This window comes from Gopherus flavomarginatus, chromosome 21 (genome assembly GCF_025201925.1).
Source record: "Gopherus flavomarginatus isolate rGopFla2 chromosome 21, rGopFla2.mat.asm, whole genome shotgun sequence".
NCBI classification, from domain to species: Eukaryota; Metazoa; Chordata; order Testudines; family Testudinidae; genus Gopherus; species Gopherus flavomarginatus.
In genome coordinates this window covers 6,379,054-6,396,610 of record NC_066637.1, presented here as the reverse complement: position 1 = coordinate 6,396,610, position 17,557 = coordinate 6,379,054, and the positions used below count along the sequence as shown (strand labels likewise).

The 17,557-nt window shown below is 42.1% G+C and overlaps 1 protein-coding gene across 2 annotated transcripts in view; it reads left to right on the top strand.

The window, feature by feature from the left end:
• The window catches only part of CALML6 (calmodulin like 6), a 208,329-nt gene that overhangs the window by 115,420 nt on the left and 75,352 nt on the right, over positions 1 to 17,557 (top strand). The window contains exon 7 of one of the 2 annotated variants that reach the window (XM_050931669.1): positions 3,030 to 3,168. The exons of the other annotated variant lie outside the window; for it this stretch is intronic. The gene's annotated coding sequence lies outside the window, so the exon portion shown is untranslated. Of the gene's footprint in view, positions 1 to 3,029; positions 3,169 to 17,557 lie in introns of those variants that run through there. 2 annotated transcript variants of the gene reach the window in all.

The following is a 17,557-nucleotide window of genomic DNA, read 5'->3' as shown; positions in this document are numbered from 1 at the left end:
TTCAATAGGATATCAAGGCAAGAACAGAGGAATGAAAGTAGTTTCTGCTTCTAGAACCCCTTCCAACTGGGGAGTTGAACTCATTTTGCAAACACTAATTAAACTTTTCGACACCCTTCTGAGGTGAGATGAGATGAGGTGATGATGATGGCACTTAGCATGTTAGATAGTGCTTCAGAGGTGCCGTTTTCATAAGCCATCAATACTGGCCTGGCTTTGCTCCCACTGAAGTTAATGGTAAAACTCCTGTTGCTGCCAACGGTTGCAGAGTTAGGTCTATGCCGAGAGCTTCTGAAAATCCAACCCTAGGTTTGTAGCTTTTAGAGCTAGAAGGGACCCTTCTGACCATATAGTTTGACCTCCTGCATAACACAAGCTGTAGAACTTTACCGAGTCCAATAGTAGATCAATATCACTTCAGTTTTACAGATGGTGGAAAACTGAGGAAGAGGAAGTGACTTGCCCAAGTTCATAGTGACTGAGCTGGGAATAAAGCCCACATGTCCTGACTCCCATTCCCTTAATCTAACTGTTATGTACATATCCTAAATATGCTGAATGTAAACCTCAGATTCTTAAATACTTGAATAAAATGGGAACCCTTTTATTCCTGCAAGATTATTTGTCGGGAGAAGTAGATACTGTCTGTTTACTTTATTAACTGCCTTTATTGCCATGAGATGCAGAACTCTGACGCAATCAAAATGTCCACAGCTCTTGTGATCTGAATTTATGCCCACTAGAGAATGGGAGTTAGGACTCCTTATGAGTTATCGCATAAAATTAATGCAACAGATTGGAAAACATAGTCACATCCACTTAGTCTACAAATGATTAATGAAGTTAGGTAAAAGAGCTACCTGCAAATCAATGGGACTGTTTATGTCTAGATGACCTGATAACCATTAGTGCCGTTACATAGCTCTAGAGTGTGCATGTCTTCCTCCTCCCCCACCTCTTCTATATGCAAAGAAAAGGGTGACTTCAATAATATTACTCAAGTATTTAATCATTTTTCTCAGTTAAATAATAAATTTAAAAAGTATTAGTCATCTCAATATCCTCCAGGAACAGGAAGATTCAACAGAGTACACAGCACACTCAGCCATGTAGTACAATGTTCAAAGGAACTTGCTGTTAAGCAAAAAAGAGAAACTAAGGATCTCCAGAAGGTGTAAATTAGCCTAGCTCTATTGACTTCAGTGGAGCTGTGCTAATTTACACCAGATGGGAGTCTGACCCTCTGTGTCTTGTAATCATAAAAATCGTGAGTTAAATGGTACCTTTTGAACACTCATATCTGCTTCTCTGCATCTTTGAATTGGATCTGTCATCTTACACACAAGTTTCTGTCACCACCATGGGTCTGAAATAGTTTGACTTTGGTGACCACCTGTCACACTGCAAAAGACATCTGCTTTGATAGGGTGTTTTGGGGAAGGCTGAAGGTATTCTTCCTATGGCAACAAAAGGAAGGCGTTTTTGTAAGTGGGTGATTGGCTGAGTCCCTGTTGCATTCATCATTTTAATGCTGTTGGGATTTAGTTATATCATTATGGTGGTGTTAAGGTACCTGGAGCCTTGGATTATTAGTTATTATTATTTTAGATATTTAAATAAAAATAAATGAACTTGAGTGAACTGGATTCTGCATCATCAACTCCATTAACTTTTTCTGCAGTCAGAAGAATTGGTGCTGGTGAAGTAAAAAGGAGAATTAGCGTGATTTGTAATTTAAAATCTCAGGTAGAGTTTGCTGTATTGTTAGGAGGAGCAAATCATCCTTTTGATTTGTAACACTGAGCAAATTTGACTGGGAAGTTGCTGAAGCAAGAGAAGAAAATACCGGAAGTTCATCAGCAATGCCTCTTATAAAGTAACTTTTCTGATTTTGAGTTGCTCTCATCACTTCCATTATTGCAGGAAAAGCTTGAGATATAACTAGGCCAGAGGCACCCCCGTCCCTTCCCCAAAAAGGGAAAGTTCCTTGGTAAATTGCAGCTGGAGGTTCACAGAGGCTGGCTTTTCTGGCTCACCGTATACAAATGGCTTGCAGACCATTCATTCCTTAATCACGCCTGGATGGTTCTTGACCAATATGCCAATGCCATAAAATGCCTGCAGATTATGAACCAACCTGAGTGATGTGAGAAGTACCAGGAAATAAAGATGTCTTATGTCAGACCCGTATTACACTAGGCTGGTCTCTTGGCTGTTGCCTCTAGCAAGGGTCGGAGGGCACCAATAAGTGCTGTTTGTGATGCAGATACCCACCTGGGGGGAAATACATGTGAAATGAGCTTTGCTGGTCTCTGCCCCATCTCCCTGCTGGAACAATTTTTTGAATTGGAGCAGAGAATTTGGGATTGAAAAATGCAAGGATTGGGCAGAGAAGATGTACTAATATTCGGATAGGTACTTATCCCTGGTTCTGTTAGATACTGCCCTTGTTTTCCAGACTTGGCTATATACTGTGAGAAAACCTAATACATTGAGAGTGAGTAGTTGCTCAGTGTGGCAAAGTCTATGGCTAAATCTACACTGAGTCATACTTAAACTATTATGTTATTTTCACTTGTGCTCAATAAATGAACACAGGATGTCCATCTGGTAAAAATCAGGTTTGAAATTGCCACGCGCCTCTCTGCTAGCTTCCAGATGAAACAGCACAGAAATCTGAGATAATGTTTTTTGCATAATACTCTCATTCTGTTTCAAAATCATGCTGGGGCCAGATTCTCAGCTGGCATAAATCAGCATTAATGGCAGTGGAACTTAACATCAGCTGAGGATCTGGCCTCTGTTATATATTTGCCTCCTACCCATAAACTAAAGAATTAGCCTGGCTGAGTTGCTGGTATGTACTACTGGACTTAGAGTAGTAGATGGAATTACAAGGAGATGGGGAAGAACTATGCCTGGGAAGGGGGTGTTTGTACAGTTGGCAGATGCTGCCATTTGAACATAAAACTATTGTTTTATAGGCGAAGTTCTGGCCATGGCTCCGCTCTGCAAATATTTAATTCTAGGTTTCCATGTGTGCAGAATATTCATGAGAACGAATGGCAAGAAGACAAACAGAACCAGCCTTCACTTCCGGGCAAACCATATGTTTCTCTCGCTCTTTACCTGCCTAGCTGAAGCTGTGTGTGTACATTTGCTACTTAACTCTCTGCATGATGTTAGAATGTGTGTCCTGAAGGCTTCCTTGGGGTGAAAGACAAGTTGGGTCAAATACTGCTTTCAGGTGGTACTTGTACTGGCCTATATCCAGAGCAACAGAAGAATCTGGCTTATTTTCTTCTGTTGTAAAAACGCACCTCTGAGTTAGTTACAGTGAATCTCCTATTAAGCTTGAGTCATTCCCTCCCCTGCCCCGCCCCCCGAATGATTTCTGTGACCAGAATTATGGTCTGCACATTGCAGTGCACTGTTCAATGCACAACTTTTGTTCCATTTCACTATGCATTTCTAGGCACATGGATAGCAGGGGGATGAGTGCTGTATAAAAGGTGTTTCATTGTACCAGCATTCACTAGGAGTGTGTCCCATTGCATAGCCTGCTTCTGACTATATAGAAAATAATTGATCTGTTTATATAATATAGAATTGCATTTACCCTTTGACATGAACATTATGCTTTCCGCAGCAACGATCGTTAGAATGGTCTAATGAATAATAATCTAATATAAATAAAATAGATCTACAATCCATATATATAGTGACAGAGATACCTAAAGAAAGTAGGAGGCAAGGGAGAGAAAAAAGTCTTAATGTTAAGCTTTGAGGAGCGCTGACATGTTTGAAGACCTTTGGTGAAATCCTGGCTCCAATGAAGTCAAAGACAAAACTCCCATTGGCTGCAATACAGTCAGGATGTCACTGTGGATTCTGATGTTACCTACACCAATGTAACTAACTCCATTGACCTTGGTGGAGCTGCTTCTGCTTTACTCCAGTGTGACTCAGTCCCTGAGTGTCTCCTTTCAGGTTGTATTTGTTACTTGACTTCTAGTGAATCCCCATAAACATACAGCCCAAAGGCTTGATTCCTGAGCTTTTCACATTTTGATTTTAGCTGCATTATTTGACTGCTCAATGAGGCCTTGCAGGATGGACGGACAGATCTGCAGAGAGGTCTTGATCCTACAACTGACTTACAAATCACAGGAACAATCCTTAAAACACAGTTCCTGTTCCTGTTGAAGCCTATGAGAGCTTCCCCATTGAGTTCAGCACGGGCAGGATCAGCTTCAAAGAGTCAGGTAGGACTTTGCCCTCCAGGTGTATGTGACTCATTTACAACATAGGGTGCCAGGAAGCTTGGCTGTCAGGATGTGCATTCTCCTCCTTCCACATCCCACTCCAAAGGTCTCACCAGTTACAGCAGCAATGGAGGGAGGAGCCGGTGAACAAGTGATGTTGCCAGCCAAATTCATCCCTGGTGACAAATCCCATTGACCTCACTGGAGTTACAGCAGGGTTGAATTTGGACCCATGTTTTTAAACAGAATAGGGCAATCCTGCAGCAGGGGATGCTGTTCTACAGTGATTCCCAGTAGGGTTCCTGAATCTCTGTGCTGTGAATGAGGAAGGCTCCCCTCTGGGACATGGCTTATATGTTCTCTTTTCCCCTTTGTCTCGTCTATTAGGTTCCTAAGCTCTGTGCTGTGTCTGTACAATGCCTAGCACATTCGAACCTCTGTAATAAACGGACATTATTAATAATGAAACCTTTCCCCCAGTGTAAATATTTTAGTGCCTGTGGAAAGCTCTGGGACCCATAGGGCTGGAGCAAGGGTTGCTGTCGCACCCCCTGGCTTGAAGTAGGAATAACAACCCAAATACATGGTTTCCGCCTTCAGCGCGCACACTATAAAAATTGTTCTAGCACCACTTCTGGGGCCTGATTCTGGCCCTCCTTTCTCAGTGTATCCTGGCCCACACCTGACACCATCTCCCCTTTGACTCCTTGAAGTGTTCTACAGGTGCCACATTTCCTTTTGTTTCTTGCCACACTTTGATTTCAGTTCCCAGCTCACCCTGGTGGGGATTAGATGGATGGAGGGTGTGGGAAGGAAGTCTGGTGTTGGAAGAGGAAGGAATTAACTATTTTGAAGGCAGAGAAGATTCCAGCACAGCAAAGTCTCTCCTAGTTCCGAAAGGTTAATACATGACTCTCGGGTGGCTGGGCGTGGATTGTCCTGAGAGGAAATAGCCCTGGAGGAAGCTTTTTACCATTGCCCACGTGCTGTGAATACTCTGCAGCACTTTCTTTCCCCTCATAAATTCCATCAGACAAGACCTCCTCCTGCCCCTACATGGGAAAAAAAGTCCTGTCAGGAGTGGCCTGAGGAGGTGTCTTTCCTGCCCTGTGCTGACGTTTGAACAACTTTGCCCTGCTATAGATAAAGGAATGAAACGTCCCATGCCTCCAGACACTCGGGCATGGTGCTTTCTGCTTGACCTTTTTCCTCTGAGCTATACAGACTAATGCCCTCATTCAGCAGAGCGTCTCCGTAAGTCTATCCCTTTCCCGTCTAGTACGTAAAGTGTTTTGCTGACTAGGGATGAGCTGTGTTGAAATGAGGCCCAATGGGGTTGCTTACAGGAGGAAGGCAAGAATAATGTACTGTTGTTTTGTAATGACAGTGAAGCTAGACAGCATTGTAGTGAGGGCTCGGGTGCTATTGAATCTCTATGCTGCTAGGGCGAGAGACCATTGCCAACAAGATTTTACTGCAGCTGAAGAGGAGCTCCCATGACCCTCCATACCAAACTTTGAGGTCAGTGGTGTAAATATGATCAGACACAGGCCCAGAAAATCAGATAATTTTTGAAAGTCTGATGAATATTGGACATGTCCAACATTAGGGTGAGTTTTAAGCTTTCTTAAAGAAAAATCATGATAAGAAAGTTGAATTTCAGCTCCCTTTGCCAGAGGTCTGATACTGAGCTGCGTTTTCCTCTCCTGATCCAGGTCTTCAGCCCAGACTCCCTTCTTGTTGGTTTAATATTCCTGCTAGAAACTAGCAATAAATATTAAAATGGCAACTCTCAGTGCAGTGAGGAGCCATGCTCTCCTCTCCGTTACACTGGTGTGTGCTCAAAGTAAACCCCCTGAAAGCAATGGGTGTGATGCTGGGGTCACGAATCTCATTGTTTCCAAGGGATTACTCCAGATTTACTCCTATGTAATGAATCATTGTTGGAAACAGCAAATCGGCAGCTCTCTTTTTGAAATCAAGTAGCACCATTCACAGTCTGAGTTGGGGGCAACAGAGCATTCATGTGTTTCTTTTTAAACTAAACTTAGTTATGTCAAAGATTACCTACTTGTGCAAAATGAGTGAAACCAATTCACTGGCTTCCTTTGCATGGCAGTGACTAACTGAGTCATTTATTTGCAGCAACAGTCATGATTTGAAAGTACCCTCAGCCAGAGGTGGGGAGAAAGGGCCCATTCTCCACTCTGACTCACCCTTCTGACACCTCGTCAATGGCTGCATTTTATCTTGGTCACCCTTTCACCACCCTAATAACATTAAAATACAATTTAAACTGCTGCTGTCTTTTATTTGCTATTCAGGCCTCTGGGAGCAATAAACCAATCAAGGGGAGGGAGAAGACTTAAAACACACAAGCATACCCCCAAACTTCCAGTGACCGAGGCTTAGTCCTACAGAATGTGTGTAGGAAAGAAGGGGGGCGGTGAGCAGTGCTCTCTCTTTCTGACAAACAGCATTCCAAGGAAGAAGGGGCGCGCTCCGTCTTTTTCCATTGCTTTACTCAGCCGAAGACAGTCAAACATGCATGTTCCCCAGACCTCTGCTGTTTGTGGGCATGAGCAGTGGTATGCAGATAGAGATGCCTGTGAAGAAATAACAGCTGATTTGATGTGTCCGGCCCCATTCCTGTTTGCTTGCTGACAGACCAAAGTATAAATCATTTTATGACCCAGGTGGGTCCAGGCCCCAAGTCCTAACTTCTGTCAGGGTTAATGATTTGTGTATGGATGTGAAAAGGGAATCCTTGTAACATCCAGATTGTGTGCCCTGCACCTCTGACTCCTGGGATTTTCTCTGCCTTCAAGAATTACAACCATGGGTTTTAGACAAACGGAGCTCTTCTTTCTGGCAGGCAGAAGGCCATTATATGTGCCTAGAATGGCAAGTGTAGTACATCTATCTCCAAACAGGGCACTCTACCATCCACCTGGCCAGTGAGTAAACAGGTGTTTTGTCTCCTGGCTAATTAAATACATGGACCCCCTAGTTAAACTCTAGCTCTACTGATGCCAGGAGCAGAACTTCTTTCCATGACATCATTAAGCTTCCAGTGATGTATCTACAAGCAATGATAACACTTCACAGTACTCCCCAAACAGTCACTGACGTTTGTAACATGCCTGTCTGGCAGGTTAGTCAGTATCATCCCTATTTTATTGGGGGGGGGAGAGAAACTGAGGCACAGTGATGTTAAATAACTTGCTCAAGGTCACATAATGAGTTGGGACTTCGCTACGAAGGAGGAGGGGTTTGCACTAGTGTAGCTATACTGATATGCAAACTGGGAAAAGGTAGGCTGGCACAAGTCACTTTTTATACTGGTGCAGCACATCTATAATAGGGGTTTGAACCAACATGGCTACATCAGTGCAAAAATGCAGACAAGTCTTTAGCAGCAGGAGTTACTGGCCTTCAGACCAGAGTGTGTGTGTGTGTGTGTGTGTGTCTTTCTAATATGCCTTTCCTTCTGGTGAATCTACACATCACTCTGGCCGCCTTCCTTTTTCCACACTCCAATAACTCTGCTTGCAAGACACGTTAAATATTTCACCATCAGCGAATTGTTTAGACTTGAATGAATTAAAGTAAACAAAATAGGGTGGTTTCAGCTATAAACACATTTTATTCTCTCTTCTGTTCTTTTCATTCAAGATTTTATTCAGAGCTTTAAAATGACAAACAGAGGTTCTGAAGGTAATGAGTCTGGTCTGTATCATAAAGTGGTAGGAGTCTTACAAAATGATGCAGATGTCATGCTCATAAAGGCCTGGCCAGATCAGACTATTTTCCTTTCTAGAAATCAGTAAACAGAAGTAAATGCATCCCATAATGGAAATTGGGCAACTGGACTGGAGTATTTGCATTTTTCCTTTTCCTTTCCCTTCCATTCAGAGGTGTGATGTGCACAGTTTAAACAAGCCAGCCTGGCTTATCTGTGGTCTGGTCTTTTAAGTAAGAATTCTTGAATGATGTATAAGAAAAACAAGATGTATAGCAGCTGGCTGGAAGTCACCTCGGCACTGAACAAATCTAATATCCTGCTAAAAGAACGAGTGGTCCTTGTGGCACCTTAGAGACTAACAAATTTATTTGGGCATAAGCTTTCGTGGGCTAAAACCCACTTCATTGGATGCATGCAGTGGAAAATACAGTAGGAATATATATACACACACACACACACACACACACACACACACACACCATGAAAAAATGGGTGTTGCCATACCAACTCTAACGAGACTAATCAATTAAGGTGGGCTATTTGTTAGTCTCTAAGGTGCCACAAGTACTCCTCGTTCTTTTTGCTGATACAAATTCTGTAATATCCTGCTGTGTCTATAACATATCTTTTGTATATAATGAACCTCATGTGAGCAGATTACACTGAGCATGTAGGTAACTCCATGCTAGCGGTTATTTGGGAAACATACTGCTGAGAAGCCATTGTATGGCTCAACAATTTTCTGAATATAGCAAAAAATACTGTCAGGATCTCAACACAACAAACAGCCTGTTATAATGATAACCCTTCATTCCATACGCTGTCCTCTTGGGCTTTTTCCATTGTGATCTTGAGATAAGAGTTAATGACTCTATATAAACACCCCCTCTAGCCTTCCTGCCAGATAGTTCCTGGGTTGTTTAAAATACCACTAGACTGTGCATACGTCAGAAATTCCTTTTTCGTGGGTAAATTGACTTTAAAAATGTCCAGGTGATTGACTTGGTTTTGTAACGTATTTGTACAGATGAAAATGGTCTTCCTCATAGTCTTGCTCCTTTGTCCTATGCCATAAATATCAGGGGTTTTATTCTGACATGGCGCTATGAACTTTAACTACAGTCTCACTCCATTATGTTAATTTCACACTTATGGCTGCGCTGTTTATTTCTAGATTTTTATTGTTTTGGATCTCTGAGGCTAGAATGAAGGATTTCCCCTCCCAACCATTAAAAACTTTATCACAATGAATGGAAAAGAACAGAGCTGATTAAAATTCATAATTTCTGTTCTATGAGAAATTCCAACATTTCCATTAATTCTTAATTGGAAAAAAGTCACAATTTCCTGCAAAATGAAACTTTTTAGAAATTTCATTTTGGAAATATCAAAATGATCACCTTGAAGTGTTGTTGTATTTTTATAAGGTCGAAGCACTTCATTTAGATTTTTATATAATATAAATTAGTCAAAATGACTTATTGAATGAAACATGACTCTTAAGTCAATTTTCAGTTAAATCAATATATTTCTTTGAAATGTTTCAATTTTATCAACGCAGCATTTTCTGAAGGAAAACTGTTCTGTCAGAAAAGTTTTGGGCAGCTCTTGAAAAGACCACACACAGCATTGTTTATTGGTTCAAACATTGATTTACTCTCTGTGCATTTTGCACGTAACAATAAAATAGGTTATATTCAGTTGAGGGAAATTCTTTTTTATATTAATAATAAGGTTGGTTGAAACTAAAAATTTTCAACTGAAATTTTCTCATGTTTTGGTCAAAAATGTTTACCAAAAACTGACAAATTTTGTTTTCAGGTTTTCATTTTTTTGACAACAAAGTAAAATGTTTTGATAAAAAATTTTCCACAGGAGGGAGACACCCATTTTCCAAGCAGCAATAGTTATTAATGTGATTGCTTGGAAATATCCATTATTATTCCTTTCTTTCTGGTCTCCCATGCTAGAAAATGAGACTCTTTTCTTCTTTACTTTTCATCCTCTGTCATGAGTCTAATATTTTGCCCTCCATCCCTTTGCTGATTTCTTATCCTCTTGTCTCTGGCTCATCGGTAAAGGGCATTTTATCTTGTATTTTGTCACACCTGTGAGTTTACAGTGTCATGATTACTGCAATTCAATATTCAGTATTTCCTTTTTGCTCCTGTAATTACCCTAAAGTGCTGCTGTTTTTCTGTTTTTGTAGTTTCCAGTCCTTGAATATGCCATGTTCTTTCTGTTTATTGCTCTTATTCTGTCTTATCCCATTCCAAGCATGTGGCCTCCACCACCTTTTCACATATTTGCAGCCTTCCTAAATATTCTTGCAATCATTTCCCTTAGTCCACTGGACACTTTCCCATCGGAGTCACAGTTCAAGTTATTTTGGCTTCTTCCAAAAGGAAGATTCCTAAACTGGGTGTGTTGCCTTCTGGTATGTAGCCTTGTATGTATTTTTAATAATATTTTATATGGTTACAAGAGGTCGCAGTAGACACAGTATCCCTTTTTTCTTATCACTCATCACTTCTCACTTCCAGTGATTAAATCCAAAAGAAGCTGAGTTTATTGCCTAGGAAATCAATTTGCCTTCTTTCTAACAGCTCATGCCCATCCTTGCTTTTTGCAAACACCTCAGTCAGTAAGTAACCATCACCCATGCACTCACATTTGTGGCTGCTTTTCTTTTGATGCATCATTTTAAATCTACTTTTTTTAACTGTTTCAAGGACTATAGGAGAATTGTATAAACATGCACCTTCATTGTCCTTGACTGCGATCCAAACTGTCTCTGTGGTGTCAGTGAAAACACTGAGTATCTCTCTCTCTCTCTCTCTCTGCACAGGCTGTGCCCTCTCCTTAGAACAGCCAGCCCTCCCCCTGCAGTGGCTCCTTGTCACGTTGGTATGCTAAATCCTCAGTCATTTGATCTGTTATTAAAAAAGAATAGACCTAGATGAATGCAACACCCTTTAAATCCTTGTAACTCTGGTTCATCAATGTTATGTAGGCTCTCAGTGCAGGGGTGAGTTAGTTTAATGTTTTCTCTGTTGTTCCTATGCCATCTTCTCCTACATTCTGAGTAGTTGATATTTGCAAACCGCTTCTTGTTTCCACCTCTGTATTCTAAATCAGCAACCAAGTAGTTTGCCATGTAAACGGCCAGACTCTGCTTCATTGAAGGTGAGATGCAGCCATTTGCCTTTACCATTTTCTCTCTCCCTGTTTCCCTATTAGAAGGGAGAGTGCTAGTGTCTGGAAGCAAACTAGAAAAATAAACTGATTGTAAAATGAATGCTTTGGGATGTGGGGTTGGGACTTCTGCAGCACTGTGTAACCTTAACAAAGCTCAGTTGAAACTGTAGGTGCATGATAGGAAGGGGAGAATTTCCATCTTGTCTGATTTCAGAGAAACTGCCTATCTACTGGGATAATATCGTGCTACAAACATGTATGGGCTAGACTCTCCATTGATGTAAATCAACTGGCCATTCACAGATTAAAGGCCAGAAGGGACCACTGTGATCATCTAGTGTGACCTTCTGTATAGCACCAGCCAGAGAACTTCCCCAAAATAATTCCTAGTCCAGATCTTTTAGAAAAACATCCAATCTTGATTTTAAAATCATCAGTGTTGGGGAATGCACATGACCCTTGGTAAATTGTTTCAGTGATTAATTACCCTCGCTGTCAAAACTGTATGCTTTACTTCCTTAATGGAGGACTGCTTGTAACAGCTGAAGATCTGCCCTACATCATCAGAAAAAACTCTCATTAGCTCATCACTCCTTTGTAATGTGACACTGCTGCTAGCTGTGTTGGTACCATTGCCTCATAAAAATTAACCCTATCATAGGTGCTTGAGCACATTATCTACCAAACATAGGCACAGACCCCAGCCCCAGAGCACCCACAGGAAAAAAAATAGTGGGTGCTCAGCACCCACTGGCTGGCAGCCCTGTGAATCAGCTCCTACCCCTTCCTCCCAGCGCCTCCTGCCCGCCACAGATCAGCTGTTTAGCAGCGTGAAGGAGGCACGGGGAAAGAGTGGGGGCAGGAAGAGGCAGGGGAGGGAGTGGAACGAGGCAGGGAGGGGCTTGGGGGAAGGGAGGGAGTGGACGCGGAGTCTTGGGCGGAGCAGGGGTCGAGCACCCTCTGGGAACTAAGGAAGTTAGCGCCTATGTTACCAAAATTTTAAATAGTCTTTTAATAATATTTAATAATATTCCCCCCTCCTCCATGTTCTGCTCATCATTTCTGTCACCAACTGGTAAGATATCAGGAAATGCAGTTTTACATCCCATTCGCTGCAAGGCCAGATCTGTTCTACATCATCCTTGATCACTTGTCTGTTCAAACAAGTGTCTCACCCCCAATTCTCTTATCAACCCCCTCAGTAATATCTTTGACCATCATCATCTCTTTATCTCAGCCCATTTTAGATGGAAACAGCTAGCCACTCACAGGGCCAAATTCTGTAGTGGTGTAAATGGGTGCTGGTCCATTGGCTTCAGTGGAGTTTCACTGATTTACTCCAGGAAAGAATTTAGCAATATGTGTCTAACCAAAACTTCTCTCCACTCATCTTACTCAGGTGTGTTTTGTGGACAACTGAATTAATGTACTTATGTGCTTGGGGAAAAGGCTCATCTCACAAAGCCCAAATCTCTCAGTCACAGCCAGGGCCGGCTCCAGCGTTTCTACCACCCCAAAATGCGGGGAGGAAAAAAAAAAAAGCCGTGATTGGCAGCAGTTCGGCGGCAGCTCCATCGTGCTGCTTCATTCTTCTGCCGAATTGCCGCCAAAGAGCCAGACATGCTACCCCTTTCCATGGGCCGCCCCAAGCACCTGCTTGCTGGTCTGGTGCCTGGAGCCAGCCCTGGTCACAGCTCACCTCTTACTGCTTGTCTGATTCTTTGTTTGCTGTAGTTTGTGGAGCTCATGTTTAGTTACAACTGAGATTTAGTTTTAGGAAACATTGTACCAGTGACATGCTGAATAGAGGACACTGGTTAAAATTCTACCGCCAAACTGAAAGGAAGGTTGGGGCAGGTTCCTTGCCTCTGGACTCATCTCTACCTTACCCTCCACGCTTGGATTCTAATAAATCCCTTCTGCTAGAAAGAGCTTATCCCTAAGGCTCATAAAAATTCTTCTGAAGAGGATATATTTGCTTTTGGAACAGGGACATAGCAAGTGCCCTACTGAATCACACCCCTGGCCCGTTTCCTTCAGTGTGCTGTTTTCAAAGTGGTCAGCCCCATAAATTTGAGGCACATGGAAACATAAGAGTCGCTGCTGAAGCGCTCTCTGAGCACAACCAGAGAAGGAAGCAGGACTCAGTTGGTGAACATACTTCAAAATCCTAAATGACAATGTACCATTTTCCATTAAGGAGCTAACCCAGCGTCCACTGACATAAAAGGAGGTCTTTTTAATTGTCAGCTAGTGTTAGATCAGACCTTAAATGTCATGTAATTTTAAAACAATATCCTGTGGAAGATATCATGAGTTCATCTGCCCCTTCCATTGGCCAAATCCCCATTTCAAACTACGCAACTCAGGTACTCTGCGTTCTAGTGATAATGTAGTAGTTTTCAAGAACCACCCATTTCCAGGTAGATGTACTTGAACAGAAGTCTGTTAATCATCTGGGTGCTGCTTCTTTCTCTGGATGTGCTCAGAGAGTTTTTAATGCTGGCTGCTTCTCTGCAGTCATGTGCAGCTCTCTGGTACATGGGGACATCACGGACTAATGGAGATCATTTTTATGAGAGCCCCAGGTTAGCAGCATGCTGCTGACTATAGCTGTGTAGAGGAAGAAAATCCTTGAATCTTGGATTTGTTTCCTTGCAGAGGGATCATACAAGCTCATTAGAAATGGATGTGTGACAGGTTCCCCCTGGGGTGCCACATGGAACTGGGGTATGACTGAACCTGCCTGACTCACCAGCCTGGACTCCCTTTACACAGTAGTGCTGTGACAGGCCCTCAAGCCCCCTCCAGACACATACAGGTAGGAACATACCCAGCTGCAGCTACACACAGATGCTGAGATCAGCTCTGCATGGGAAGGCTCAGCTAAGGCACCTTCTAGTTCCTAAGGCATGCGCCCCCCTCTGGAGTGTAAACCCAAAATTATACTGTCTTGCGCTGCATGGAGACCTGTACAGCATAAGCTCATGACATTCACCCCCTGCCTCAATGCGGAGGAAAATATGTAACAGTTTTTTGCCCCCCAGTTATGATGTCCACACACCTGGTTTTAGCCAAAACAAAAACAAGTTGAATTTTAAGGGATTATAAGTGATAGCAAACAGATCAAAGCAGATTACCTAGTAAATAAATAAAATGTGCAAACTGAGCTTAACATACTAAATAGGTAGGACAAGAATTAGCAAATTCTCACCCTGAATGATAAACAAGCTGTCAGATTCTTAAGGCACAAGCTGCCTTGGCTTGGCTTTCCCAGATTTTCATACACAGGCTAGCAATCCCTTATCTTGGGACTATCACTTCCCCCCGTTCAGTCTTTATTCCTTAGGTGTTTCCAGGTGTGTTGTTGTTGGGAGAGTGAGGTCCCCCATGATGTCATTTCCCCCTTTTTATATCTTTTTCCCACATGCCGGAAAGCTCTTTGCTGTGACCTGGGTCAAACAGTTCCCATTGTGTAGTGCTATCTCTGAGAGGTTTCTATTGTACCCAGTTCCTGGGGTAATCCTTGTGCTTGTGTGCATTTCCTCAATAAGCCTCTAACATTGTTTGGCCTTTTTACTGTTGTACCTGAAAGGATCCTTGTGGGTGTTTTTCAACCTCACGACATGTTTCAGTAACACATACATAGCCTAACTTCACCTACGTCAAGAGCACATACAATCCAATGTGATATTAATGTCTAGCAGATCAAGATTTTTAAAATGATACCTCACAAGGCATACGTTGTATAAAACATATCCTAATTACATGATGGTGAATATTGGGGTGCCAGGGTGTCACAGGGTGGATCTTAAGTTTGCTTCCCTGACTACTGCCAAGGTTTACACTAAAGGTTGATAACTTGTGCTGTATCCAAAGAAGTTGGAAAGAGGCTCATTATTACCTGTCTGTCCTGATGTGCTTGTTTGCATGTCAGTAACCAGAATCCATTCACAAGGCTATTTCACAGCAGTACTAGAGTCTGAGCTCTGGAGAGGTTGGACGTTTGACTTGTATCTGCATGGAGTTCTTGTTCTGTAGGATTGATAAGTCAGAAATGTGAAAGGCGTTTACCATTTCTGCTCTTAGAACCTTCATAATTTGTTCTTTGGCAAATGCAATAATCTATAAATGGTGTGGTCGTAAGCCATTCTCAGTATTGACCAAGGCCAGCTCTACATTATAGCCAGGACAGATGGTTGACAGGGCAAGAAGTATTTTAGTGACTGATTGTTCAAGTGAGTAATTGTGAGGAGTGGATGCTTTTTCCTTTTGCTTAGGAAGAAAAAGCCCAGGGGCAGAGCCTTATCCATAATTTATCATAGTAAAACTCCAGACACTGAAACACCTTTGGGGTAGACAGACCATAAAACCTAGTAATTATAGCAAATCCAGGATTTATGGCTCTTCTCACACGCCTGCACAGCCACACACCTGTTCTAGTAAAGTCATAGGCAACATTTCCATTGTCGCTTGAGGCAAATAAAGACCAGCTGAGCTTGTTTTTTTATTTTTTTTGCTGCCTTCATAGTCCACAGAGATAGAAGATGCATCTCTCATACAGTCCACCCACCTAGATGATGTATTGGACATTAAATTGACCTTCCCAGCTTTAAAGTTTGTGGCCTGGGCAGCAAGCAAGATTGTCTCCTACAGGAGAAACATTGATCTGAACAGGTATGAAAGATCAATGTTTCTCCTGTAGGAGACAATGCAGGTTGAAAATTTTCCAGTGGAACAGTTCGCTGTTGGGAAAATGCTGTTTCACTGAAATCAAAATGTTTCACAGGAGTGTGTTGATTTCAATGAAATTTTGCTTTGGAAAAAAAATTGAAATGAAGATTTCATTTTTACATTTGAAAATAATTTTTCATTTCAAAATGTTGTTTATTATATAACATAAAAAGGTCAATATCTGAATGAAGTGTTCCAATTTCTTCACAATGGAACACATGGATTGACCCAAAATGAATGTTCTTTAAAATAATAAAATAAAATGATGATGATAAAAAAGTGTGGGAAATTTTGGAATTTTTTGGTTTTGTTGTGATTTGGAACAAAATCAGATTTTGAAATCATGGAAATGTCCTGTGAAATGGAAATTCAAATTCCTGCACAGCTAGAGTTAAGTAGACTATTTGTCTTTGAGACATTTTACTCTGCATCTCCCCAAGGGCCTGCAATATAAACACTGTAAAGATTGCTTTATTAGTACCCAGTTGTGCAAAGTGCTATGGAACCTCAGCTGCCAGTGAGGTCTCCAGCAGGATCAGACCCTCATGTCTCAAGCACTAACCATTTCTCTACACTCTCTCTGTCATTCTTCCTGGAAGATGCTCACAGTACCCTCTTTCACCCTAGCCTATCAAATCCGCACTACAGGGCCTGATTCTGATTTCACTTATGCTGATGTAACTTGAAGTCAAGGGGTTACTCTAAGTTAAACCAGCCTAAGTGAGGTCAGAGTCAGGCCCCCACTGATATAATCTAGATGCATTGTAGTAATACATATGGATTGCACTACAATATGCCTGTGGAACCTACATAGATTGTAACATATAGTTATCTGCTATTTGCATAAATAGATGGTAAATCAGCTGTGCAGAGTGCTGCGGTCTAATTAGTTTTTTAGAGTATTGTACTATTGCACCTCCCTTGGTGGGCCATTATCACCCCGAAGAGCTGGCCTCAGCAGAGAGATTGGAATGATTTGCCAGCTGAGTGAGCTCACTGACTGGCCAACACAGATAAATGATAATTATCTGACTTTCCCTGTAATTGACAGTTCTGTACAAAATTCCTGGATAAGCTCAGCTGGTGTTAGTGCTTCCCAACATTCCACAAAGTACAGCAGGGTCACTACTGAAGTATCAATGCTTAGGCTATGGCTGTGTCTACACCACAGAGCCTATGTCAGCACTGCCACCTAAATAAGTGCAGCGTGTGCTGACAGGAGTTTTCCTGCTGGTATAGGAATAACACCAGCACTGTTCTGTTGGCATATTTATGTCTATGCTGGGGGCTTCATCAGCAGCTACGTCAGCTAGGGGTGTGGTGGTTTCACATCCCTGACCAACAGAGCTACACCGGTATAAGTTTTAAGTGAAGACCAGGTTGCATAGTGCTGTGCCGTTGCCTAAACGAAGACCTGATGTAAAAATTAGATCGACCTCGCTATGTTGCTCAGGGCTGTGACAAATAGCCTGTTCTGGGCCTGGTTTGTGCTTAAAAAGTTAGGTTGACTCAGCTACGTCACTCAGGTGTGAAAAATCCATATCCCTGAACAACGTAGTTAAGCCAAGTCTTCCATCGACCTAACCTAGCACCTCTGGGGGAGGTGGGTTAACTA